Source organism: Ambystoma mexicanum, chromosome 12 (assembly GCF_040938575.1).
Source record: "Ambystoma mexicanum isolate Mex_15411 chromosome 12, UKY_AmexF1_1, whole genome shotgun sequence".
Lineage (NCBI taxonomy): Eukaryota > Metazoa > Chordata > Amphibia > Caudata > Ambystomatidae > Ambystoma > Ambystoma mexicanum.
Window position 1 is genome coordinate 561,391,739 of NC_090936.1, and position 26,223 is coordinate 561,417,961.

Genomic DNA, 26,223 nt, shown 5'->3' on the forward strand with positions numbered 1-26,223 from the left:
AGGCACCTTGGCCATGTCGTCATCAAAGTATTCCGGGCGTATCAGTGCCAACATCATTCTCTGAGGAACTTCTCTTTTGATCATTTTCGCCCAAAATATGAGACTCACTTCCACTCTCGTCTCTTCTGAGTCAGGTTGTTTTTCAAACAGATCGTCATCGGTGACGTCAGTCACTCGATACCCTTCTTCAATGGCGATAATCGCACACCATTGTCTGCCTTCGCCATCGGACCCTTCGACCACAGCCACTTTCCCTCGTACCGCTGCAATATGTATTGTCAAGGGAAATACTTGTCCCTCTTCATGTATAGATATTCTTCGTCTGAATAGAAACTCATCAGGGGTTCTCATAGTTCTATCTGCTAGGCCTGGTAATCCCGCCATGAGTACACGCATGCCATATGCGAAAACTTCTAGTTCCAATGGTATAGCTCTCATGGCTATGCATCCGGAGTATGCTCTGATCATTTCGCACACGTTTGAATAATGCATCCCTGGAGTGGAGCATACTATGCCCTTCTCCATGTCATATTCAACTTTGTCATTAAGTCTCGACCCAAAATGTTTACTGGGGTCTGCCGTGAATATAATAAAGGTACATTCATTTTGCACTCTCTTACGGAGACTGGGAGTGTGTCTGTAAAGGGAACTCGACTGTGAGCTCCTGTGAAACTCTGAGTATCTATGGCCTCGCCGGACAATGAAAACTTGCCTTCCCATATGCACGAGCGTGTTGCACCCGTGTCAACTAGGAAGGAATCTTCTTTACCCCCTATGACGACATTCACCCTTTGTTCCCTGTTACGGTCTGGTGTCAACGATAGGATAGAACACATCAGGTTTCCCAGTGAGCTGTCCTAGTTCACATATAAGTTTGGTCCACTGTATACTTGTGGATTTTCTCCATTCCCAGGGTTGCCTCCCCTTCCGGAGGATGTGCTCTGGGACATTTGCAGCGGTGCATGTTGGGATTGCCCTTGTGGCAGGTTCCCCATGTTCGGGGTTTGAACCCCTTGCTGTGCACCTTGTTGTATGCCTGGTGCTTGCTGCTGCGCTGTGTGATTCTGTGCACTGCCCTGTTGGGAGATTGCAGGTGGATTCACCGTGCCTGCTCCCAATCCTTGACCATTTTGCCACGCGCCTTGGCTTCTGCAGGAGCGTGCCACATGCCCGTCATTCCACACAGCCAACAAACTATCTGTCCATTTGTCATATCTGGATTGCCCATCTGTACGTTTTGAAAACCTCCTTGGTTAATCTGGAAGCTTCCCTGATTATTTTGAAACCCTCCCTGATTATTCTGCCATCCTCTTCCTCTAAATTCCCTTCCCCTCGGTTAAAATCTCACATTACCCTGGTTGTTCTGTGGCAGGCTAGTCACCTGTTGTAAGTTTGGTTCATCTGGGCTTGTCAGCATGGCCCCTTCGAGAGCATACTTTGATAATTTCTTTTGCACCAGCTTCGCTTCCTCACCCTTACGAGTTGCCTCCTTTTTTCGATTCTTTTCTTGCAACAATCTACAATAATGTGCAATAGTCAACTGTTTTTCGGCCCAAGGTTTAGCTTCCACCCCTACCAATTTCTTGAGCTGTTTCTGCACGGGTTCTGGCAACCCTTGGCACAATATATGGTAGAATACAGGGATAGATTTCGTCCAAGATTCATGCGTTTCGAGCACCCACGCGTCTCGGAAATTCTGGATGTAAATCAACGGATCTTCATACTCCTTGAATTTTCGAGTCATTATAGCTCTCATATCGGAAGTGTCTGGGTGAAGCATTCGCAACGCTTTCCATACTGCTGCTCTGAAATTGTTGAATGGCGCTCCATCGTGGGCAGTGTTAATTATAGTAATATCAGGGTACCCAGCCCTTGCCCACACATCGTCTGCTCTCTCGCCGAGTATGGCAATTAGGAGACCTTTGATGTCACCTATAGCTAACGTGACACCCCCTGTCATCTTTTCTAACTCATGTATCCACTTCCCAGCTCCCGATGTTAGCATTGGAAGCTTATTTTTCAGATTCTCTCGATCCATGTGTGGCCATGGAATATATTGCGGTCTTGCTTCTCCCTTTTCTAAAAGCGGGAATTGGAACACGCAGCCTTCCTTCTCTTTCCCCATAGCTCTCCTGTCTATCGCCGGGGTAACATTCCCGCATCGCCGTCTACTTGGCAATGTCCTCAATCTGTCTACGTAGGCGGGTGCGGACACCCCCCTCAGACCATCGGGTGTTCTTTCGTGATGGTCAGACTGTGATGTAGATTCTGATGCCCTTGGTGCGGACTCGCTAGCGTCTGACCATCGCACCCCTTTGTCACTTGGGAGCCGTTTTTTCAACTGTCCCCCTTCTTCATTCATCTCGTACTCCGTATCCGGAGTCAGACATCGATCGTTCCCAATTCACCCAACTCCTTGCACCATCATCAGTTTTACTGATTTCTAGTCTGTCCAAAGACAGTCTCCTGCTCCCACTGCTTTGATTGATATCCTCAGTGTCATACAGCTGAGTTCTTTCCAAGCTCTCGTCTTCCCCCTCTCCTTCAGATATTCGCTCTAACCATATCTCATCATATATCTTATCAATCGTTTCCCCGATGCTTCTGGTGTCGAAGTCATCTTCAATATTGGCCCTATTCATGCCTGATACTAAATCGTTTGCAGGGAAGAATTCTTCAATATCTTCCCATTCTACAAAAGGACCAGGTTTTTTTACTTCCCGCTCCAGATATTCGAGATCGCGTGCCCTTTGTCTACTCTTATGTTCAATATCCTCATTGAATTCCTTGTGCTTCCTCGCCTCTTCTCTGACCTTATCTTCCTCCCTTCTCCTTTCATTTCTAAGTTCATCTGCCCTTCGACTTTCCTCATCTTTTCGCATCTTTATGCTTTTCTCACGTGCTCTTTGCTCTTCTTCCAACCTTTTCTGATTCTGTCTGTACTGGTCATAGGCTGCCTTCTGTTTGCGATCGAGCTATTTTTCTTGCTCTTCGTGATATAGCTGTTCTCGCCTTAGCCTATCTTTCCTTTTTATCCTTTTGTCCCTTATTTCCCTTTCCTTTTCCTTCTCCCTTCTCTGTGTATCATCAGACCTCCCCCTTGGTCTCACCTCATCACTTCCTTTTCCATCGAGTTTCAACAAAATCTGCCCTCCCATCCATTTGTCTTTTGAAAATGCTATCTCATCAGTTCTGTCTTTACTTCCTTCCATTCTGTTCCCTCTCTCTCTTTATCGAGAGGTGCACTTGTCTGTGCCTGATCCTTCTTCTCATTATCGCGTCTCTCCTTGTCCCTCGGGACCGCGGAGGCAAGATGCTTATCCTGCTCTTTCCCCTTATTTTCGTCACTACTGTACGTAAGTGACTCATATGCGGGTTTGCTGTACCCTGTAGCTGCCTTGAGCTCTCTTAATGGGTAGAGTCCCTCTGACTTACTTCCCTCAGGTTCTGTTTCAGGCGGGGCAGGTGGAGGGGCAGGTGGCGCGGTAGGCGAATCACCCCCCTCTGTGCATATGTTTAATATCCAGTCTGCGGGTGGCTCTTCCTCCTTCGACTGTTCGAACATTTTCCAAAGTTCTAGAACAGCGTGGCGTTTCTCAAATATTTTGCCTGTGTATGTGGCATGCAAATAAGCCGTCATATGTTGTAAGACGGCTTTGGATAAGGACCCATTCGGTGGCCACGGCATAAACATCTTGTGGGCGGTACCCTTAACCCACTCAGTGCTATATTTCTTAAGCTTGGGTGCATGTTTAGGCAATTGTTTACATAAGTGAGCAAGTGGGGTAATCTCTTCCATTCGTGACCTTTGTTTCTAACAATACTTTCATGCACTTTCACCACTCCCAACAGTATGAGCGAGCACCAAATACTGCAATCTCCAATCCAATCCTCCTCGCCAAAATGTTATCTCATCAATTTACTCAAGAACATCAATCCGTGTGCAATTCCCTCTTAACTACAGAATTGCGTTAAACCCAGACTTCATTTGAAACAATCTATGATACACAATTCTTTACGTGTGACATACAACAGGACACGTACAATAGACACTTGACAGACTAGACAGGCACCAGCTGGACACATATATCTCTGCCTTCTAATCAATACCCCGACATGGGATGTAAACAAAATCCCTTAACGGCGTCTTTAAACGTGGTTGTATCCTAATCGTCCCCTATTCTGTGGGCTCTGAGTTCACGTTTCTTCTGACCGCTATATTAAAGCGCAGGAACAAGGCAAATCCTCTCACTTTGACGGGCCCCCTGGGGGACCCTCGTGCATGGAAACAAGGCACAAAAACCACACACGAACTGATACGCCAGACACGAGGTTCAATTCCCAAAATCTAGGGTTTATTGCAAAGCAAACAGTCTCAGTCGGCCGACCGGGTCTCACGTCCCGCAACGTGTGTCACCCAGACCTCGTGGGACGCAAGAGAGCGAACATTTTACATCAGTTGCATACATACACAATTACCACTGTATTATCAGTAGTGACACATCCAAAACCGCCCATAATGTTTCTTCTTTAGCAAGGGTTCAGTGACTGACAATTATGACGAATATGTCACTCTTGACAACATTTATTCAGCAACAGTTGCAATCTGTGAAGGTGCAGACACTATTCTTTGTTACCGAGAACATAGTGCTCTTGTTCTGCAAGCAAGCTGTGTTCGTAGGAGGGACACATTCCAAGCCTTAGTATCTCTTGGTTTCTATTTGTGAGCTAGAGGTCGGCTCGATCAAAAGGGACCCAGAAAAGTGGGGCCGTGAAAGAGAGTATAATTCAAGCCATTCACGGCCTATTTCTACAGTTTCTGCTGCTCCAGCGAGACTAGCTGGCACCTGCTTAGTGATCAAATGCCTTTCTGCTTACTTCCAAGGACTTGTGAGGGAGGTAAACGGTGCATTACTGTCTGGGCTAGTCTCTCAACAGGTAACTTGTGGCCTTGCTCTGTGCATGAGCAGAACAAAATAGAATTCACTTTTAGCAAAGCATTTGAACAGAAAAGCAAAGAGAAGCAAAATTGCAAATTGGCTAATTCTATTCTCACACAATGGATGCTCTATGCTTATGCTGACAATTCTGTTCTGATGATGCCAGACATATGATGCGGTTGGTTTTTGGCCAACATAATATACTGTCTCTGCTATGATAGGGTATTTTCTAGACTAACAACTTTTATCTCAGGTGTCCTCCCCGGTATCCTCTGTTTTCTTTCGGGTGTCTATCCCGGTAACCTCTGTTTTCTCTCGGGTGTCTATCCCGGGAACCTCTGTTTTCTCTCGGGTGTCTATCCCGGCAACCTCTGTTCTCTCTCTTATACTCGAGTCATTATCGCCTTACATATATATACAGTCTTCTGTACTTCTGACTATTCTGTTTTCTCCGCCACCAACCGTTACCTTTTCCCTTACTTGTTCTAATGCTTATAAGACATTTGCCAAAGTATCAAATTTTTTTGGTTCACTCACCACTCGCATGTTACCTCTCTGGATCCTCGGGATCACTGCCCCTCTTTTATCGCCTCCTTCGGTCTTTTCGTCCAATCGGCTGCCCGTAGGAATGAGAAGGGTTATGCTCTGTAAGGCAGGTTCCTTCAAACCCACTGCAGTTTTTTGATGGGCTTACACTATCATTGTCCACGGGAAGCTTCTCAGTTTACTGAGCCGAATGGCGAAGGACTCGTGATATTGCCAAAGACCTAGAGTTACTTTGTGTCGGCAGTCAATAGGTATCTTATCAATAATCAAAATTCACTAGCTGATGGTCTAAACCATCCTCGTTGCTACCAAGTGTACAGGACAGAGCGACCTCTGAACGGGCCCATGAGATTCAGAGCTCGCCCTCCAGTACTTTTAATCGAGATAGCTGCACCTTGAGGAGGATGGGGTGCAGGATTCTCTTACTCCAACACAAATCAATAAGGACAAGTCAATGGTTTGGCAAAGGGAAGTCCGTTTAATGACAAGTACAAAAAATGGGGAAACAAATGGAAATCATCAGTGATGCGATCACCTGTCTCGCTTCAACTTCCAAATTCTTCATGCAAACAGTAACTTTTATAGCAAATTCTTGTCATCATTGACGTGTAACACTCAAAACTTTGTCATGCAATTCTACTGGTCGGGAAAGGTAACTTAAGTATAGGTACTATATCTGTATATAGTAACAGAGTATTAGGATTGGATAACTCTTATCGGGTGGGCGTCTACACCCATCCCTCTACATCACTCGTGATGGACATCACTAAAAGTACGACCTCTCATTGGTTATACTAGCTATAGGACTCTAGATTATTTGGATCATTGTGATTGGGTGGGTTACACCCCTAGACATAAATCTCCACTTTAATTAGCAGCATGCAGAATGGACACCCCACGATTCACCCTGCCTTGCTTCCATCAATCAGTACTCTTGGGCTATGTGTCAATTAGTTGGCTGATGTTGGCCTTGCAACTGTAGCTTCTTATCAGGAAAAGTTATTTCACCCACTGGTTTTGGATGACATCCGACATGGGTACCTCTCTTCGCCTGGCTGGTCACGTGTTAGTTCACCGTAGATCTGCTCCGTTTTCCTTCTATTTAAGCATTTGTTCATTCAGTCGGCCTTGCCACCTGCCTGGGCCTCCATATCTCGAACTTCACTGGCTGGTTGCTATGTTCTTAGGTTTTGTTTCTCCGGAGTTGCCGCTCTCCTCCCTTCCTCGGGTTGACCTCTAATTCCCAAGCATGAGCCGCTTCTCACTGAGTTTCAATTCCGCTCTTTCGTCTGGCTTGTGCTGGCCCTACCATTCTGGGCTAAATTCTGCTTTTATAAAATGGAGTCGCACTTGTATAATGTGCTTCTTGAGGTAGATATAAAGTTGGCGCATGCCGCTTCTATTATTCTACTAAGCATAACAAGCAGTATCCTTATCATAGCTTCTTGCGTTTCAAGCTCATTTACAAGCAATTAGCCAGTTGCATGTTTCCATCCTGCATTATTGTTACGTTTCTTTATACTTCAATATCGTATCTTCTTCTATGTTCATTACGCCATTTATTCGTAGTATTTCATCTTTATGTTACTTCTTTTTATCAGCGTTGTGTTCACCCGTAACACCGTCCATGCCTTGTGTTGTTAACCATTTGCCTTCGATTAAGGCCCTTTGGGTCTCTTCAGGGACAGTTTGTAAACAGTCTTCATTTTGTGTCAGCTGCTGGTACGATTGTCTCAATGGGTACCGTACCGTCATGGCTGTCTTGTTATTGGCACTTCTACAGGCTTTACTCTTCTGATCGCCACTGGGCAGAGCCCTAGAGCGGCTCTCTGCTGATTTATTTGCTCATCATAAGTCACATATCTTGGCGAGTATGCTTCGGGTGGCTGGAGTGTAGTCAATATTTGGGACCTCCTCTACAGGTTGTCCTAAGGACCCTATTCCTATCCGTAGTGTCCGCAGGCAAGTTGAAACTCTTCTAAGAACAGGCGCGGTGTTGGGATGTCTGTGAGAACATATTCGGTGTTCGGGATGTCCGCAATTAACCAAAATGGGGGTGTCCTAAGGACACTATTCCTCTCCGTGGTGTCCGCAGGCAAGTTGAAACTGTTCTAAGAACAGGCACGGTGTCCGGGATGTCAGCAATTACCCGAAATGGAGGTGTCCTAAGGACACTATTCCTGTCCGTACTGTCCGCAGGCAAGTTGAAACTGTTCTAAGAACAGGCCTGGTGTCTGGGATGTTCCGCAATTACCCAAAATGGGGGTGTCCTAAGGACACTATTCCTATCCGTAGTGTCCGCAGGCAAGTTGAAACTGTTCTAAGAACAGGCACGGTGTCCGGGATGTCCATAAGCAATTAAAATGGAGGTGCCCTAAGGACACTATATCTGTCCGTGCTGTACAGTACACAAGCAAAATAGAACTGTTCTTAGAACACTTTAGGTGTCCGCGGACATAACAAAATGCCCATGCTGCATGGTTAAAATGTTTGATTCTATGGGTGTGATCTATGGGTGTGATATGCTGCGGTGGTTGTGGCCAGGGCCTAGAGTCTTGGGTGCATGGCCAAAGGCCGTAGGCCATGCACCCAAGACTCTAGGACCTGTCCACAACCACCGCAGCATATCAAACCCATAGATCACACCCATAGAATTTAATATGTATGAAATATTTGCAAATCTACAGTTTATGCACTGTTTGATTTGTATAGTTTGTATGTGAAGTTTTGGCTACATCATGCCATTAAGATTGTAGAGTTTGGTAACAAGCACTGCAGTATAACATATCCATGGAAGTAAACATTTTGCATTGTGGTGTACAGTTACATGTTTGCTTCAATGGTTGTGTTACGGGGCAGTATTCATGAGTTGTACTTATTATAATATACTTACTGTTTGGTTTGGTAACTGGAGCACATGTATTCTTTGTCAATTTCTGTGATAAAAGAAAAGATCATGTTAGTGTCGGTAGTTTGTAAGGACTTATAACATTAAATAATAGAAATTTTGTATTCATTTCGACCCTCATATTTAGTAGATTACAAACCAGTGAATTGTGCAATTTGCTCAGTTTCTTTGTTTGTTGTTAAATCATTGGGTCTGTGGGAAAACAAAATCCATGTTGGATTAAAAAACCCTTTTTTTCCCTTTGGTACAGTACATTTATTTTTGTGTTTTCAGTGTTAACTTGTTGTTTCTGGCTAATGTTGGCTTGTTGCAGATTGTTAGATACTTGTTAAATTGTAACTGATTATACTTTTTATTTATATTCTCAAATTGTTAATCTATCTGTTGAGTTGTTGCAAAATCTTGGGGCAGTTAGATACCTGTTGGCGTATTCTAACTGTTTAATATTATTATAATTTAGTGGTATTGATTTATCTGTTTGGTTGTTCCAGAATCTTGCGGCAGTTAGATACCTGTTGGCATATTCTAACTGTTTATTTCTTGTCATAATTTAGTGGTATTGATTTATCTCTTTGGTTGTTATAGAATCTTGGGGCAGTTAGATACCTGTTGGCGTATTCTAACTGTTTATAGTTTTTTAATTTAAGTTGTATTAATGTTTATACACAGATTAGTTGTTAGTGGTATTGATTTATTTGTTCGGTTGTTGAAAAATCTTGGAGCAGTTAGATACCTTTTGGCGTATTCTAACTGTTTATAGTTTTCTAATTGAAGTTTTGTTAATGTTTAAGTACAGATTAGTTATTACATTTTGGTTTTAAGAAGATTAAATAAGCGTTTATAAGATTTGCTGGTAATCTCTGCTTTAGAGTAATGGTACTATGATTACATTCGAACCATCCACATTTCTTTTTTATATATGCAGTGTAGTGACCTGCATTGGCTGTGGCTCCTGCGTGGTAGATTATACCTATTGTTGTGAAGGTTTTCTTACCAAGTGATCCTTGACCATGTGTGAATCCAGTCAGCTTGCAGTTGTTTTTGGTACCATCTGCTTCGTAACGTAGAAGCATTAATATTACGTATTTACTATGTGTTTGTATTAGTAAGGTGGAGTGATTATCTGAAATGCAGGTAGTACATAATCTGCCATGGTTTGCATTTTGTACAAGTTGCTGAAATGGAACGGGTTCACAGTTAGGTATGGATACATACACAAAACGTTCATTAGGGATTTGTTCATATTGCATATTGTTGCACAGAGTGCATGTATGTTTCCACATGTATGAAATCTGGAAGATTTCATTTATAGGTATGTTTTTCTTTTCCAGTATTTGTAGCAAGTACATTAGAAATTCTTGTGGATCTTCTTGTGAGTTTATAGTGAATTTCACCATTCCAGCACAGTAGTCCAATACTTGTCTTATTCCATGAACACTATATGTGTTGTCAGGATTGTTGGTTGCATTTCTATGAAGGACTAACATTTGCAAACACAATTGGTCTGCAGGGGCGCCCCCAAGGGGTGGCCAAGGGGGGCCATGGCCACCCTTATAAAAATGCTGGCCCCCCCACCGGCCACCCTGTGAAATTTGAAAAAAAAAACTGTTTTTTCTTTTTTCTTCGCACTGAACTGTGCATTGAAAATAGCATGCCCAGCAGTTCAGTGCGAACAAAAAAAGTATTTTATTTTTTCGCTTTTTCTTTTTTGCTGCGGTTTGCCGAAGCCCGCCGCCCACAGTGGACGGACATGGAAATAAATACAGCCTGAGCCTGGAGGCGCGCATTTCTGCTTTGGCAATTGGCTCGTGCTTCCCAGGCTGTATTTATTTCCAGGTTTCCAAAGTTCTGGTTGCATGTAGGTTGTTGTGCCGTCTGCGCAGCACATACTGTGTTGTTTCACACCATGACCAGGCTGGCAACCCGAAGCTGCATCTGGAAACTCACAGGGACTGTAACTAGCCAGGTGCTTTTCGATGCATAGACACATTGCTGTAATTCTCGAGGTCAAGCATAATAAACAGCCCTATTTTGGACAGCTGGAAGCTCGCCTTCTTGGAGATGTTTAGGAACATAGCAGAGCAGTATAAAACACAAGATAAAGGGACTGCCTGTAACTAGAATGTTCGATGCTGCCTACTTAACATCTGACATGGTGTACAGACAGACAGTGGGAGGATTTCACCAATCTCTGTACCTATGGTTGCAATGGCAGAAGCGTATCAAAAAGTAACCCTCCATGGCTAACCTGCTATACTGACTTGGGTGCGGTCACCAATGGAAGCAGAAAGAGAACTACTTAGCTGGCACCCTGATCTCTGTTCATAATAACAGTGCATCCAGGGCATTGCCGCCTCAATAATCCCGTTCGCCCAGTCAAGGAGACTACTGTATGTATGCCACTGTGTCAAATGCTAATTATGTTGCGGATGACCTCTACCCCTAAAACATACTCATGTCCTATGCACATCCATAATGTAAGCTTCAGGACCATTACCTCTGAGTCAATAACTGCAGCTGTGAAATGAAACATTGATATGAGCTTATAGTTTATGGGCCCTCAGGATGGACCTAAATTGTGTTTCTTTAATGATGGTAGGACTAGGCTTTCTTTCACAAGTTGTTGATAACTAAGCATTATTGCTCACAGCTACACAGGCTATTATGAGCCCAGAAGCCATGCAGGTCCTTGTCAGTAAAGCTATTAGCAACTGGCCGCAGTGCCAGGTGCTAAGCTGAAGTGCCAGTTTGGGGGCAAAGTTAACATGCTGCCAATATTTTTGGATTGGTGGCACTGCAAAAGGAGATGGAGACCTGTGCTGCGCTGCGGCGCCGAGAGATTTATTTCCACCACACTTCACAGAGCTGAGGTAAGCAGAGTGTGTCTGTGTGGCACCCTGACCTTTTGTTACTTTATTGGATGATATATGTCCAACTGAGCCAGACTGCCGAGCCTTTTTTTCCCACAATAGAATCATAATTTAGTCAGTTGGGAATCTTTCCATTTATGGTTGTCAGCAGCCCTGTTTCTTGGCCTGGGCGCACAACAGACCAGATGGCAACTCAATGTCACTTGGCACCTTGATTAGGAAAGTGGAGTTCATTGTGTGTCACCATGCAGACAGTAGTCCATGGCAAATCAATGCAGTGATGTGTGCAGCAATAATTTGTTTGCTGTACAAGTCACCACCCTGACCCTATTGGTTAATGGTGTCAATGTGGTGCTCCCTTATGCAACAGTACATATACCTGTTTTTGTCTGATGTGCCTAATGTCCATATAGGAGCACACCGGACTGTTTTGTGTATGTGACTCTGACGAGCATGCCATACTGTCCCCACACTTCAACAAGAAGCAAAAGAGCCCTTGTATGGTGTACCCCATTTGAGTGGCTGATGTTGCAGCCATTTTATACTCACATCCAAAAACGTAAGCTGTCCAAATGAGCATGTATGGTTCAAGGTACAAACATTTTAATGTTAGGGTGAGTATTGTGAACCCTGATGTGAGCAACAAGACATCCATCAGTTATGCATTTAGAGATTCACACATACAATCCTTTTATCACAGAGTTGTTTATCAAATGTAGAGATCTCTGATCACTGTTATAGTCCTGAAAGGCTCTGTGATTTAATGCAAAGTATACAGGAATCCTCATTGGTGCTATTTGTCTCCTTTCCCACTCTCAGAGAGGTATATTGAAAGAGCACAATAAGAGTGTACCAGACTGTCCATCTTGGAGTTATAACCTTCTATCAGAAAATAATTCATATGGTTAGTCTAGTATTGCCCCTTGCAAAAAATACAAGTGAGGTGATACGAACACAACACCTGCAACACAGGGCCAGGTCAGTGGGCCCTCAGACCCCTATAGGCTGTTCACACCGCAGTGTGCCAGTACGGACAGTTTAAAACTGCATTCAGGCAAGGCCTTCCCTAAGAGCAGGTGACAGAAAAACCATTTACTTGGGCAGCAACAGCTGTGTTTTCACATTAGAATTCTTCTGTAAAGTACTTGAATTACAATGTAATGAGACCAGCTTCATTTATATAGCATTATTTATTCATATTGAGGAGGGGTTTTGTCGCACAGCAGAGGTGTAGTTTGGGAGTGACTTGTGCCAGTCAGTGGGGTGGGGGCGCATTCTGAGGTTTCGCCTTGGGCACCAAGTTTGCTAGAAACTACCCTGGCTGTCAGGCGAGGTGTCTCTTGAATGTGCATATGAAACGTAGCTCCCGTGTAAATGACTAGGGTATTTTCTATAATTTTTGCAGCTAGGCTGTAGCAGTTCTGGTTTTTTTTTTCAAAATTACTTTTATTGATTGTTTTCAAAGCGTATGTAACTGCACCTCTCTTGAACAGTGCTCAAAAATTAATCTCGGCAAAAGTATCAGTTTGGGTAACATTTAAAATTTAACTTGATTTTAACTCCCACCTTCCTCCCTTATTCCCCCCTTGCCCCGCAATGGAGACGAGACAGGCCGTGAGTTTTGGTCCTTGGGTCACGGGCAAGTTGTTCAATGAGTGTACTTGGGGTTCGGGCTATTCATTCATTCCTTTGTAGGCTTCGAGGAAGGGAGCCCATTCCCTTTCCCTGCTAGCGGATATATTGTGCATGGCCCCCGTAATGTTTTCCATTGCGTAGAGTTCTCTGGGTTTTCTGGCCCATGTTTTCTCTGTCGGAAGGTCCTTCTCTTTCCAGCCTATGGTGATACAGACCCTGGCGGCCAGCAGGAGGAAGTGAGTCATATGCAGGACTTTACCCTGCGCCCTTCTTGTTCCTCAAGTCTGAATAACACCAGCTTTGGGTCCCTGACCCTGGTAATCACTTCTATTTTCCTTATCCAGGCCAGAACTTCACTCCAATACGGATTGAGATTTGAGACAAGCCCACCACATATGCCAGTAATCGGCAGGGCTTCCACACTCCCTCCAGCACAAGGGGCTAGCATGACTAAACATCTTTGAGAGTCTGAGGGGGTCGTACTGCCACCAGTGCCTTCAGACCATGCAGTTTATATTGCGATGAGATAGTTATTTGTTGCACCATTTCACACATCTTTGACCACAGTTGGTCTGATAGTGGGGGACCTAGATCTTTTTCCCATCTCTTTTTTAGATTCTCCAGGTTGTTTTCCTGTTCCACTATCATGGATCCGAATAGACGGGAGGTGAGGCCTTTACTCGAGTGGGTGTCGCTAAGTATCCGTTCAAAATTGGTGAGGTCTCTTTGAAGCTCATCTTTCCACTCACTCTGATTTCGTGAGCATACCTTTCAATTGCAGGTATTTGAACACATCAAAGGATCTCATATGCAGTCCTGCCTCCAGGTCCTGGATTGACATGCATCCATCTCGCTTTAGGATTTGCCCTACTCTTTCTAAGCCCGCTTCATACGATTCCTGATACCGGTACTGTTCATGAATTCTGTCTCTGATGGGTGGAGCCCAGATACAGCTCAATGGGGCTAGGCCAGGTTGTAAGACTTTCGATCTCTTTTTTGTTCCATAGTTTCAAAAGGGGTCCCATCAGAAAGTGCTGCAATATACTATTAGGGAAAGACTTCTTAGGGGCCCATAGCCACTCACCCAGAGACACCGGTCTAAGTGGGTAGTTCTCGATGGCCAGCCACTGCTTAGCAGTTCTGTTTTTAATATTAAGGACCCGTACTTGAGAGACCTGATGGGGTAGAAAGTATCATACCTGTTACTCTTTTCTAACAGATTTGCAATTCTTAGTTTTTGACACATGGTGAAACTGTGACCAAAAAAAAAGGCCATGGAACCTGAAAAAAAAGTGGACCACATTTGTCAATGACAGTTTGGGCCTTTTTTGCATCTATCTTAGATGAGTAATAGCAGTAATAGCAGAGGCGCTAGGAGTTGGAAGGAGCGGAAACTGGAGGAGGCGCAGGGGGATGGAGGTACAGTGAGAAGGAAAAAGTCAGCGGATCGAAGGGAACGGGAGGGGGGTAGAAAGAGAGAAGGGAGGAGAGATAAGGAGAGATTTGTGTGCCACCCCAAGATTTCCTATGGCCTCACCAGGCCACCCCTATAAAAATATTCTGGGGGCGCCACTGTTGGTCTGTACTGTGTAAGTAAATGTTGTCAATAATTGGTGGCAATTGAAATAGAATATTGATTGCTACATTTGCGTAGCAATTTACACCAGTTATATTTGAACATTTGAATGTACCAGATAGTTTTGTGTCCAAGTAATTTTTTTGGAGTGTGTGTTGCTTCTTTGAAGAAGTACCTGAGTTACTTTGAGTAATAGATTCTTCTTTGGTTGTAGTAATTGATGATGTATTAGTTTGTTTTACTCCTTTGGAGGATTTGCAGTGACATCCTGTTGTATTTCTGTTTGAACCAGTTTTCTTTTACAACGTTTTGCTTTTTGTGGAACAGGATATGTTTTTAGATGGGGGTGTATAGTGAACGTAGTCTATTGTACTCTAAAATGCAAGGAATATCAGCGTTTACTTTACTTGCATCAAAGTTGATTAGAAATAGACCGTCAAGTGTACGTAAGCGTGATAGTGCTATGTAGCGCATGCCTTCTTTAAAGACTGTGTTCCCAATATCTATCAATGCTTTATCTAAAGTAAGACCTTGTGATTTGTGAATGGTGACTGCGTATGCTAGAGTTAGAGAAAATTGTTCTCTGCGTACATACATGTCTTTGAAACGAAGGAATCGAGCTGTTGAGTGTCCTATCCTTTTTACTTCTGAAATTTTGTCAAAAAGAATATTGACAAACTGAATGTTGTTGTCACGTGGGTATGTTTGAAAGCCAACAACTGTACCCAGTGCTCCATTAACTAGTCCTTGCTCTACGTCAAGGTTACATTTAAGCATTACTTTACAGTTTAAAGATATTTTTAATATTTTCTCCAAACCAGCTGTGTTGGAGATAGAAATCTAAGGTATTTAGTAGTGTTGTGGTGTGTTGACACATGGGTAGTGTCAAACCATGTATGTCCAGTTTGTCTGTGGAGGAAATTTCAATTATTGGTTGCATTTCTTTTTTCAACATTGTTTCATTGAATTTCGAACAGCTTGCAAGAGTTGGCATCAAGGACATACAATTGATATTTTTGTGTGCTAATTGTTCCATGATATCAGTAGCACATGAGTTATGGCCATAAAGTGCATGGATGTGCCTGGTTTTTAATATTGCTTGTGCTTCTTGAGATAGTACACCAACTATAATACTTTTTAAAATGTTGGCATAGGTGAGGTCTGCAGACTGGTGCATGTTTTCTGTTAATTCTCTGTATTGGAAATGTTGCCAAAGGTTGACATTTCCTATGCTGCCAACAGTTTTATGGCAGAGTTTGTGTCCTAAGGTTTTAAAAATAGGTTCACCTTTTACTGGTGTCAATTGAAGAAGATCTCCGAAAACAATAATGTGTTTTCCTCCAAAGAGCTCTTCGTAGTTTGTTTTAAGTACTTCTTGCAATCTGAGGTGAATCAAAGCCAACATTAGGTTGGAGACCATGCTCACTTCATCTATTAGTAGCATTTCCATTTGTTTTAACACTCTGCGTAGTTCCATTGCAGCTTCTGTAGAAAGTTTGTAATATTCTAATTTGTTTGGGTGTTCTACTGGAAGGAGTAGTAATCGGTGTAAAGTGACACTGCGTATGGTGGGGGCAGTTGCAAAAGCTGACAGTTTGTTGTTTGTCATTTGTTGAAGGAACTTGCTGATGATTTTGATTAAGAATGTTTTGCCTGAACCAGCTTCACCACTGACGTATAGTAGTATAGGTTTGTAATTTTGGCACGTACATTCTTTATTTTCATGTTGTACACCATGCGCAATTTCTTTTGTTACTTCTTGAAAAATGCTACACTGCTCATTGTTCAGTTTTGATTGTAGTACAGTTAAGTCTTCTGTATCTTCATAGTGACACATGGTGTTTTCTACTTCTGTCATAGCTAATTCTGCCTCATTTGGTATTAGTGGCTGTCCCAGTGGTTCTTGGCTTCCTGTTACAGAAGGTTGACTACTGTCGGGAGTGTCCTTATCTAGTTGGGCCTGGAGTTCTTCTTCGTGTTGCTGTTCATTGTGCAACATTGTTTTGTGCTGTGTAAAGTTTACATCGGTTATAGTGCTTTCATTTGCTTTGAAAGTGTCTTCATGGGAGGCATAGTTATCTAGTATCTCTTCTTCTTTTCTCCATGGTTTAAAGAGTTGTAGCAGGGTCATGTAATATAGTTCTTTATGTTGAGGAGTTTTTAATGACAATTTGATATGATTAATTAAACTTGGTTTGGTAAGTTTTACTAAGCTACCTTCTCAATTTGTCACTCTGTATCTACCTTTTTTTCATTGGGTTTTATATTATTTTTGTATGTGACGTATTGGGCTATGTGGTATAGACACATGGTTTCCAAAGTGGTACTTCTGTTTGGGTAGTATGTGTCCAGTAAATTGTTTTTCAAAATGTCTTGGCTGTTGGGATAATTTTTGGCTATTGTTTCTATGTCGTCGTATGATTTGCGAACTCTTTTTCTAGATTTAGCAGGACCAAGACTTAGCCATACTATATTGTCAGATTTTCCATACAAAGCAGTACCGGTTAAACAATCTGCACCTTCATAGCAGCCACATTCTCTATGGGAGAGCATTTTTATGCCCAAGCTGTACAATTTCTGAGACAGTGTTTTGTCTGATGACAGGTCATTCCAGATGGCTTGAAGCTCTGTTTTTTCTGATTTTGTTTAGTAGGCTGTAACATATCGTGCAACTGCAGTGGAATTGTCTGCAATGTACTGCACATCTATGTTTGCATTCCATAATGGGGCAATGATTGCATCGTAATCATTGATATATTTTGCTTCTTCTGTTCTTTTTATGTAATATGTATTTTGAGGTGATTTACCTTTAACACTATGTCTAACTGAAGACATGAAGTTGTTCACTTCACCTGTTTCTGTAACTGGTCTAGGGTAACCAAAGTAGCATTTGGTGTAGTATTTCCCTTTGTTTTTGTATTTGCGACGACAATATTTGTCACATTTGTGTCTTTGAAATTGTACAATTTGTGCATGAAGATCACTATTTGTTGCTTCTTTTGGAATTTCACAAGTGACATATTTTTCGATAAACTGTAAAATAGTGGCATTACTGTCTTGACCAAATTTAGGAGCATCTTTAATCCATAAAAGCATGTGGATATGTGGTGCTCCTCTGGCTTGGTATTCTTTTCTCCAAAAGAAGTGTTGCACTCCTCCGAGGGGAGGAACAGTTTATTACAAATAAAGTGTAGCATAGCAATGAAGCGATGATGGAAATATCTTGAAACATTAACAGGATCTAGAGAGAAAAGTTCTTCAGGTGTTAGTATATCTATGTTTGTTTTGTTTTTGTTTGATATACGTAGGAAATCATGTAAATCTTCCCATGCATATTCTGCACAACTTAATGTAACAAACCATGTGGGTGGGCAAGGTTTCTTATCATACAACGTACATCTCTGTGACATCGGAACCAGTACTCTTTAGTACCACGCATGTTTGCTAACAGATTTGTAATGCTTGATTGTAAAACCTCATCTTTTTGTGCACTTTTTGTAGTAATTGCGTAGCTGACATATTTTGAAAGTGGGTTCCTGATTTTAATGTGTGTGCAACTCCGTAACATAGAGTTGCTAGTTCACTTTCAAAGAGTAGGTGGAATATGTATTCCACATTTTGTCTAAATCTGGGATCTTCAGAATACATTCGTAACGAGCGGTATTCTGATGCTGTTATCTGAATAGGTCTATCATCGTACCTTCCTCCTTTGCCAGTAGGAAAGAGTAGATGAAAAGCACGTGCTTCTATACTTTTTTCCCATATGCTGATTGGTGATCCTTTGGTTTGTCACATTTGGTACGTTTCTAGTGCATCATCTATGGTGTCATTAGAGTGTAATGGATGAATTGTATAATGGTCTAAAATATTGGATACTGTAGCAGGATCTAGAAGTTCAAATTGACCAGTTTCTGGTGACTCTTGAATTATTTCAGTTGTTTCCCTTAAGTTTTCTTCAATATTTATTTCTTTGTAGTATTCATTATTGTCTTTTAGATATTGCAAGGCTTGTCTAACTTTATGTAAGTCTACGAGTTGTTGCCAATTTTCTTTTGTCTTTTGTAGATACACCATTTACTAAGACAATTAAAGATTGCTGTATTGGACGTTGCACTCCCAGAGTGTGCCCATTTTCCTTTAGATCTAATGGTAAATAAACTACTTTGCCACAAATGCTTTTCACCAATTCAGAGGGAGGTAATTTTGCTGTTTTTGGTTGAAGGCGTATTATTGCTTGAAATGGGTGCACTGTTTGAATTATGTTGCTCTCATATAAATTGAGTTGTTGCAGGGGTTTTGGTAGTGGGAATAATTCCAAATTATTTGTGATAACACGTGAAGGAGTTTGAAGGAGTTTGATTGTTGTCAAGTTTTGTAATGCAGTGAAGTATTAAGGAGTCAGTTGTTTCGTATTTGTTTTCTGCCATAAGGTAGAGAGCTAATTCAAACCATTTGGAATCTTCATTGTTTTCTATTTTGTACGTTACGTCTATAGTTTTTGTGTTACTTTTATAAAAAGGTCTGCGGCAGCACACACATGGTTTGGTACTTCAGCAGATGTACTTTTAATTTTTATATCTCTTTTTTGTATGTGTGTAGTAGAAGATTGCCATCTGTACAATTGTTGCTAGTCTGTTGTAAAGCTACTGTATTTTGTAAGTGGCTTTCACTTCCAAAATATTTTTGCTGGATATGCTCTATTTCTTCCAGTAGGTCTTTGGCTGTACCATTTAGAAGAATGTTATTTAAATTGGCTAGTGCTAAAGCAGGACTTTTAGCATAGTACAGTTTATAGACTAGATTGCTTATAGTTGAATGATATGTTGATATCATTTTGATATGATGGAAGGTGCTTTTCCAAATAGGTCCTGAAATGCAGGCCAATGAATGTCCTTGTAGTCCTGTGTATTTGCGCACTGGACAGGTATCCATATTTTGGAGCAGTTTCATTTTGATTTTGTCTTGGCCTTTCACATATTGATTGAGGAACTGGCGTAAAGATTTGAAAGATTTTTTGGCAATGTTACACATTGACGTGCATGGCCATTTGTATACTGGACGTTCTGGTTCAGTCGAATTGAGAGTTGATATTGAGTTTTCTGGGGATATTTTTGTAAGCAGTATTTCTTGTTGCCTTATGGTATTATTAGGTTTTTCATAACCTCATCCACTGCTATGTATGGCAATTGTGTTTGTTTGATTTTGTTTGTATGCTTCTTCATTAAAATATGGTTCTGTGCTCGTGGTGTGAGTCCATTCACCTCCACAGATATTTAAGAAGTTATTTTTGTTGACATTCCGTTTATTGAGAAGTCTTCTTTGTAATTTAGTAGTTAGTTTTGTTAGTGGTTTCATATTGTTTAACACAAAAATAAATAACTTTCTTTTGAGAAGGATTGCACTGTCTATCAAAGCTTTTAAGATTAATTTTCTACGGTAGGTTTTAAGGGTTGTGCATGATTTGTCTCCTGTTTTTATAAGATTCTGAAGGATTCTGTGGCGGAACATTTTTGCTAATATACTTTTCTTTGGTATGGTTACTTGCCACTAGGTCAAGATTTATAGGAGCAGTTTTAGCAGTAGTGGTAGCTGTATTCTTGTTAATCATTTACTGTTTTCTTTTACATTTTGATAGAGTAGGCAAAGTTTCTGTACTGGAAGATTGTTTTGTTTTGCTAAATGACTGTATTAGCTGTTTTGTGTAAATTCTTTGTACAAACTCTGCTAGAGATGGATGCTTATTTTGGACATTTTTATTTTCATTTGCTCTATTTCTGCATTGCTTTCTATGGACTTACTTTCTGGTAGGCATTCTGTGGGGTCTGTTGAAACAAAAAAAGAAGGTATGGGTTAGGCTGTTGTGCAATGTATGTGTGCTGTATGCATGAGTGTCTGAGTATGATGGTAAAGATGTATCTGGTGGTGTGTAATTGTGTGTTGGGCAGCTACAATTAGTTAAATTTTGGCAGGAAATTTGGATGCTTCTCAAGCGTATCTTCTGTGTTGATGTGCCCTTTACCTTTGTTAACATATTCTTAGGAAGTATAGCTATTACATCTTATTTCCCATCTAACTCTGCTAGACTATATGATTTATTTATCTGTATAGCTCTAAAATGCATCACTGCCAACTGGAAAGACTCTAGTTTGCTTACTACCAAAATATGGTGGAACACTATTTGTAACACTCATAAACTGGAAATGTGCATGGCCAATATTCATAACACAATTCCCAAATATAATGCTAAGTGGTATTACTTCACCAGATATCTTAACTGTTTTAATGCAACAGCTCATGGAACATGAATCTACACCCATATATATGCATCTTTATCTGTATTTTCACACTCAAATTGAAATGCTTGTACTTAATAATATTCGAAATGATTAGTTTAATTTTGATGCAATAATCCAATATACCCATTCCCCCCCCATCCTCTACCCTCCTAATTCTTATACGTCTCTTGTCTGTCTCCCAGTACGTCTCCCCCCTAATCTCTATATTCATTACATATAAGTCACTCTTTGTAGACTTATACTACTATTAATTTTAGACCACTTGTTATGTTAATGCAGTTTATAACTACTATAGTACATATGAAATTCGTAAGTGATTTTAACAAATGCTTTAACAAATGACTTAACTATATAGACATACTATTACAAATGACCAGAATCATTTACTATGTAATTTCTTTATGGTTCTTGTTTTATTCAAAGTCTGCAAATAGTTGACATCTGTATCATACTCAATATTTAAACAATAAAAATTATTAAAATAAAAAAAGAAAGCGAGCTAGTGGTGAGGAGAAGCACTTATAGTAAATGTGAAGGTATAAATTTAAAACAATTCTTTGTTTTGTAATACTAACATTCTAGGGGCTGAGTTATGTCATTTGTGTTCCGAAAAACAGGGATTTGTGTGCCATTATGCGTGCTAATCCCTGTTTAATAAATGGTGATTTGTGGGCAGAATGGTGCATAAATTTTTGTTTTTTTGGTGCACAAACTACATGAATCAACCGCACAGTAACAGTAGAAGCAATTTACAATTGAGAATCAGACCAACAAAACAGTAAGTAGAGCAATTAAACTGAAGGGGGGAAGGAGAGTAGTGCATTAGAACTGAGAAAGAGAAGGAGGGGTTGGGAAACAGATGGGCTGAAGGGTGAGAATGGGGGGAGATGATGAAGGAGATAAGGCAAGGGGGAGTGGGAGGGGTTTGATGGCAGGGAATGGAGAAGGAGAGATTTGAGGGAAGTGATAAATGAGGAAAAGGTAGAAATAGAGCGGAGTGAGAGAGGTAAGGAGTTCCGGTGTAGGGGTTCTAGGAGATGGAAAGAGCGGAAACGGGATGTGGCACAAGGGGAAGGAGGAACAGTGAGAAGGAAGTGGTCAGCAGAGCGAAGGGAGTAGGAGGGAGTGTATAAAGAGAGGAGGGAGGAGAGATAAGGGGGAGCAAGACCGTGGAGAGATTTAAAGATTAGGCAGAGAAATTAAGGTAATATTGTACTTACTCTTTTTTTGTGGAATGAGCAGGTTTCTTTGGAGTTGTTGTTTGTAGTTCAGATGTTGCTGTTTTCTAGCAGAGTGGTCTTCACCGCAATTGTAAAAGAAAGAAATTAGTACTTTTGTGTGTTTACAGCACTAATGTTAATTGAGACGTTGATTTTTTGTTTTTGTAGTAGAATTCTTGTTTGATATCTGAACATAGTGTATGCATGCAGTTTCATTTGACTATGTGCAGCCTTTATATTTTATTTACAATATTTTAGTTCAACATGCTTTGCAAATGAGTAGAATATTAACTATATGAAACTCACTTGGTTTTTTAAAGCTGTGTTATAGGATGTTAGGAGAAAGAAGAAATAATTATATATTTATTTTGCAATTTGTATAAGGTAAATGGCAGAATCTGTATAGAAAAGCATGGAATGTATGCATTTGTAAAGGTGTGGGTAATAAAGCAGAAGGATGTGATTTACAGGTAGTGGTGTTATTGCACCTGGGAGCTTTTCAATGATAGTGTCTATGTGTGTGAGTGTATGAAGATGCATGACCTTTTACTGGCTGTGTGTAATAATTTTATGATACACTACTAAGTGTTTTTCCACAATTATATTGTTATTTCTTCCATCTTCTAATATTATAATTTTTTAGATAGTTGTGTGTTTAAACATTTTTTAGATACCAGACAGGTTTGGAAAGGACAGTTGATTATAGCAGATGGGAAAATGATAGTAAGATAATTTTATAGGTTATACAGGTTAAGTGGCAGTTATTCTGTTTATATGCATTCATAAGAGTTGCACATGTACTGTGCAGAAAATATGCATACCTGTAGTTTGTATTCATGCATGTGGATATGCATGCAGCTGCAAGTAGAAATCTTGGAGACTTGTAGAGTAGTTTTTGTAGTAGGTGCTTTCCAATGATATGAGACTTGTACTCAAAGTGATCAACAGTACATTTGAAGTGCTGAACTGTGATGATGGAGTTAGATGTAGAGGTCTTGGATGTGATTGGGGGATGGTTGTGTGACTGGTTAGCTGTATCCAATGAGGGAATGGCACATAGAGTGAAGTAGAAATGGTAGAAGGGCTGTCCAAGTTACGATATTTCTGCGGACAAGGCGGTAGTCCGCGGACACTGCATATTACATACAGGGATTTTGGGGTGGAGAGGCACGCAAATGAGAATGAGCAGAGCAAGGGATTGGTCAGTAAAGTTTACTGGGTGTGTTGTGTAAGGAGCGAGTTTGTCAGAAAGTCTTTTTTCCTGAGAGAAGAACAGTTAGCTATAGCTGTGTGTTTCAGAAAACAGATTATCTGGATTTTGGGAGACTCATGGATACATTGGTTGGAGGTGCATGCAGAACGCTGTGGAGTAGCTGCAGATCTTGGATTCCCTCATGTGGAAGCACTGGCATGGAGTGCGTGGGATGAAGTGATTGGACTTGGTACCTCTCTGTGCTAGTTTGCAGACAGAGCTTCATCCAGACATAATTATAATTAATTGTGGAGGCAACAGTTTAGGACATGTGTCAGGAATTTCTTTGCAATTTGCAATGAAAGAAGGACTTGGGAAGGTCATGGACATGTTTCCAAATTCCCAAGTAATTTTTTCTCGTATTCCTCAGAGACTAATGTGGCTGCGTTCTTCTTCATTTGGTCCACAAATGGAGAAAGCGAGGCAGAATGTTAATAAGGCTGTTTGTACCTTTCTAAGAGATGTTGGCATGTCCTCTTTCCACAATGAAAATATTATGTTCCATAGCACACACATTTTTCACAGAGATGGAGTTCATCTTACTTATGCTGGTAATCAGATTTTTCTGAGAAATGTACAAAATGCATTGTGACCTTTTGTGGAATTACAGCCATCCATTTTGCAGTAGGTGTTGACTATTTAAAGTTTTTCAAACACAAAAAAACACCACCAAAAGGCTCTTTTCAGAGCCACCTCTTCCTCCCACAGAAAAGTGCAATGGTTTTGATACGGCAGCACCCCGAAATGTTAGATGTCCACGGACTGTCCGTGGACTTCTAAAAAAATGCACAGGGCCCTGCTCCATTTATTTGTCACTTCATTTTTAGACTGTGAAAGGCGGCTCTGAAAAGAGCCATTTTTTGGGGGGATTTTTGTTGTTTTATATTTTTTGGGGTTTTTTACACACGACACACTAGGAGAGGAGGGGAAATTAGGGTAAGGGGCGGACACCAACCACGGGGATAAGAAAGGGCAGGTGGAGAGAGGAAGATGTAGGGTGGGCCTTACTCAGGTAGTGCAGAAAGAAAGAGCACATATGCACACCTAGAATGCTTCAGGATTCAACCTGTTTAATGGTTTTATGATTGGTAGTGAGGTGCTGAGGAGTGTAACACAACCCTGACACTAGGTTGTGAGTTTGAGAAAACTGGAAAGGAGAGGGTAACCACAAAATGTGGACCCCTCGCGTCCCATGCACACTCGAGAATACTGTCAGTGGACAGTCAATATATGTAGTTTTCAGGATTGTAATATTTTGGATACCCAAGTCAACTTAAAAATACATGGATAGTTCAATATTAAATACTTCAATTACTTTCTTAGAACAGAAGGTTAATAATTGTGCTTGTAATGAATTAGTATACCTCTAGGTTCACAGAGACACATGTGTTTATTCACAAATATAGTAAGCCAGTTTCTTTTGTTAACATGCAAACCATTTCTCACCAATTTTTGTTGCATATCATACAATTTAAACGAAACATTTAGCAATCTCTGTGATTTCTCATACGTATTAGTACATAAAAACTCAACTTGTTTCGGGAAAAATCCCTTCTTCTGGAGTAAATGTTAATGATTGTCAAAGTCTATTAGTGTCCATATAGTTTTCTTCAGTTCCTAAATTTCAACGGCGATATTTGTGGATATCTACAAGAGAAATGATCATTCTCACATGGAATTACGCTCATTAAGCCAGTAATGAGTATTTCTTACTAATAGCTTACATCAAATTAGCACAGTAGTTCATACGCCACATAGCTGCCCCACGGTTGTGTCTAAGGGTCTGAGTTGCTGAAATTAACTTCATTCCAGTCTTCTGTGGCCTGATATGGTAAATATGCTCCCTATAAATCAACGATTAATCTAATCAGCACTTAGGTAGTGGGCAGGTCTTCTCGTGATCCTTGACCGCAGTCTCGAAAGCACTTAGAAGTCTCTCCCCCCTGCTGAGTACTGCTTGCAGTACATACACAAAACTGTGACCCTCGAAAGGTAAGGGTCATCAGCATCATGGATGGCCTGTGAGGCAGCTGGAGGGATGCGCTGTCCCACAGGAGTGTCTCTTGTGGTGACAGGAGCAGAAACGGAGGATGTGGTAGAGGAACTCAACCTACTACGTTGATCACAAGGTACAACCTTGCGAATGGCCCACCGTGGAACGACCTTAGGTGTTGCTTCATAGATGTCGTACCAAAGCTGTACAAACGAGGCCTCCCATGACTCAGCACCATTTTGCACTGGTTGCAGGTGACCTTGTTCGCACAAGCTTTTGGTATGTCACCTTGAATGGTAAATAACCGCCACACCCAAGACTCACGGCGAGTGCTAGTAGTAGGGACTTCCACTACCTCATCCTCGTCATCCTCTTCATCCTCCTCCTCTACATCCTCATGCCTGATCCCCTCTTCAGGCCATTGGGGAGGGGGAGGTGGTGGTGGTGGAGGGTTTGGGGGTGGTGCTGAGGCAGATGTAGCACAGGGTGGAAGTCCAGCAGCCATGCAGCCATGCATGCCAACTGGTTTCAAGATGCAGCAGGAAAGCCAGCAAAAGCAGGTCAATCTCCAATAGTAGTAAGACAGAATGAAGATGAGCTCTGGGGTGTGGCCTTTGATAGGGGTGCAGGTGCGCACTCCGCGGACACCCACGCTGTCCGCTGACAGATTAAACACCCAAAAAAGGCTCAAAAAGTTCCAAAAAGTATGTAGAAAGTCAGGGTCATTGTCTGGGACATGTGCTAAGGTGAATTTTTACTATAAAATACTTTGGATTGCCTGAAAAAGTACTTTTAAAATGTGTGGGGACCCGGACAGTGTCCGCAATTCAGGACACACGCTCAGCATGGGTGCGGTCACATGATGACGTCGCGAACACGTCGACGAAGGGAATGGGTGTCCGCAGGACACCAAATGAACAGGAACGGGTTGTGCGCATGCGCGCGGGTGTTCTACGGACAGTGTTCAGGTCCTGAAACTAATTAAAA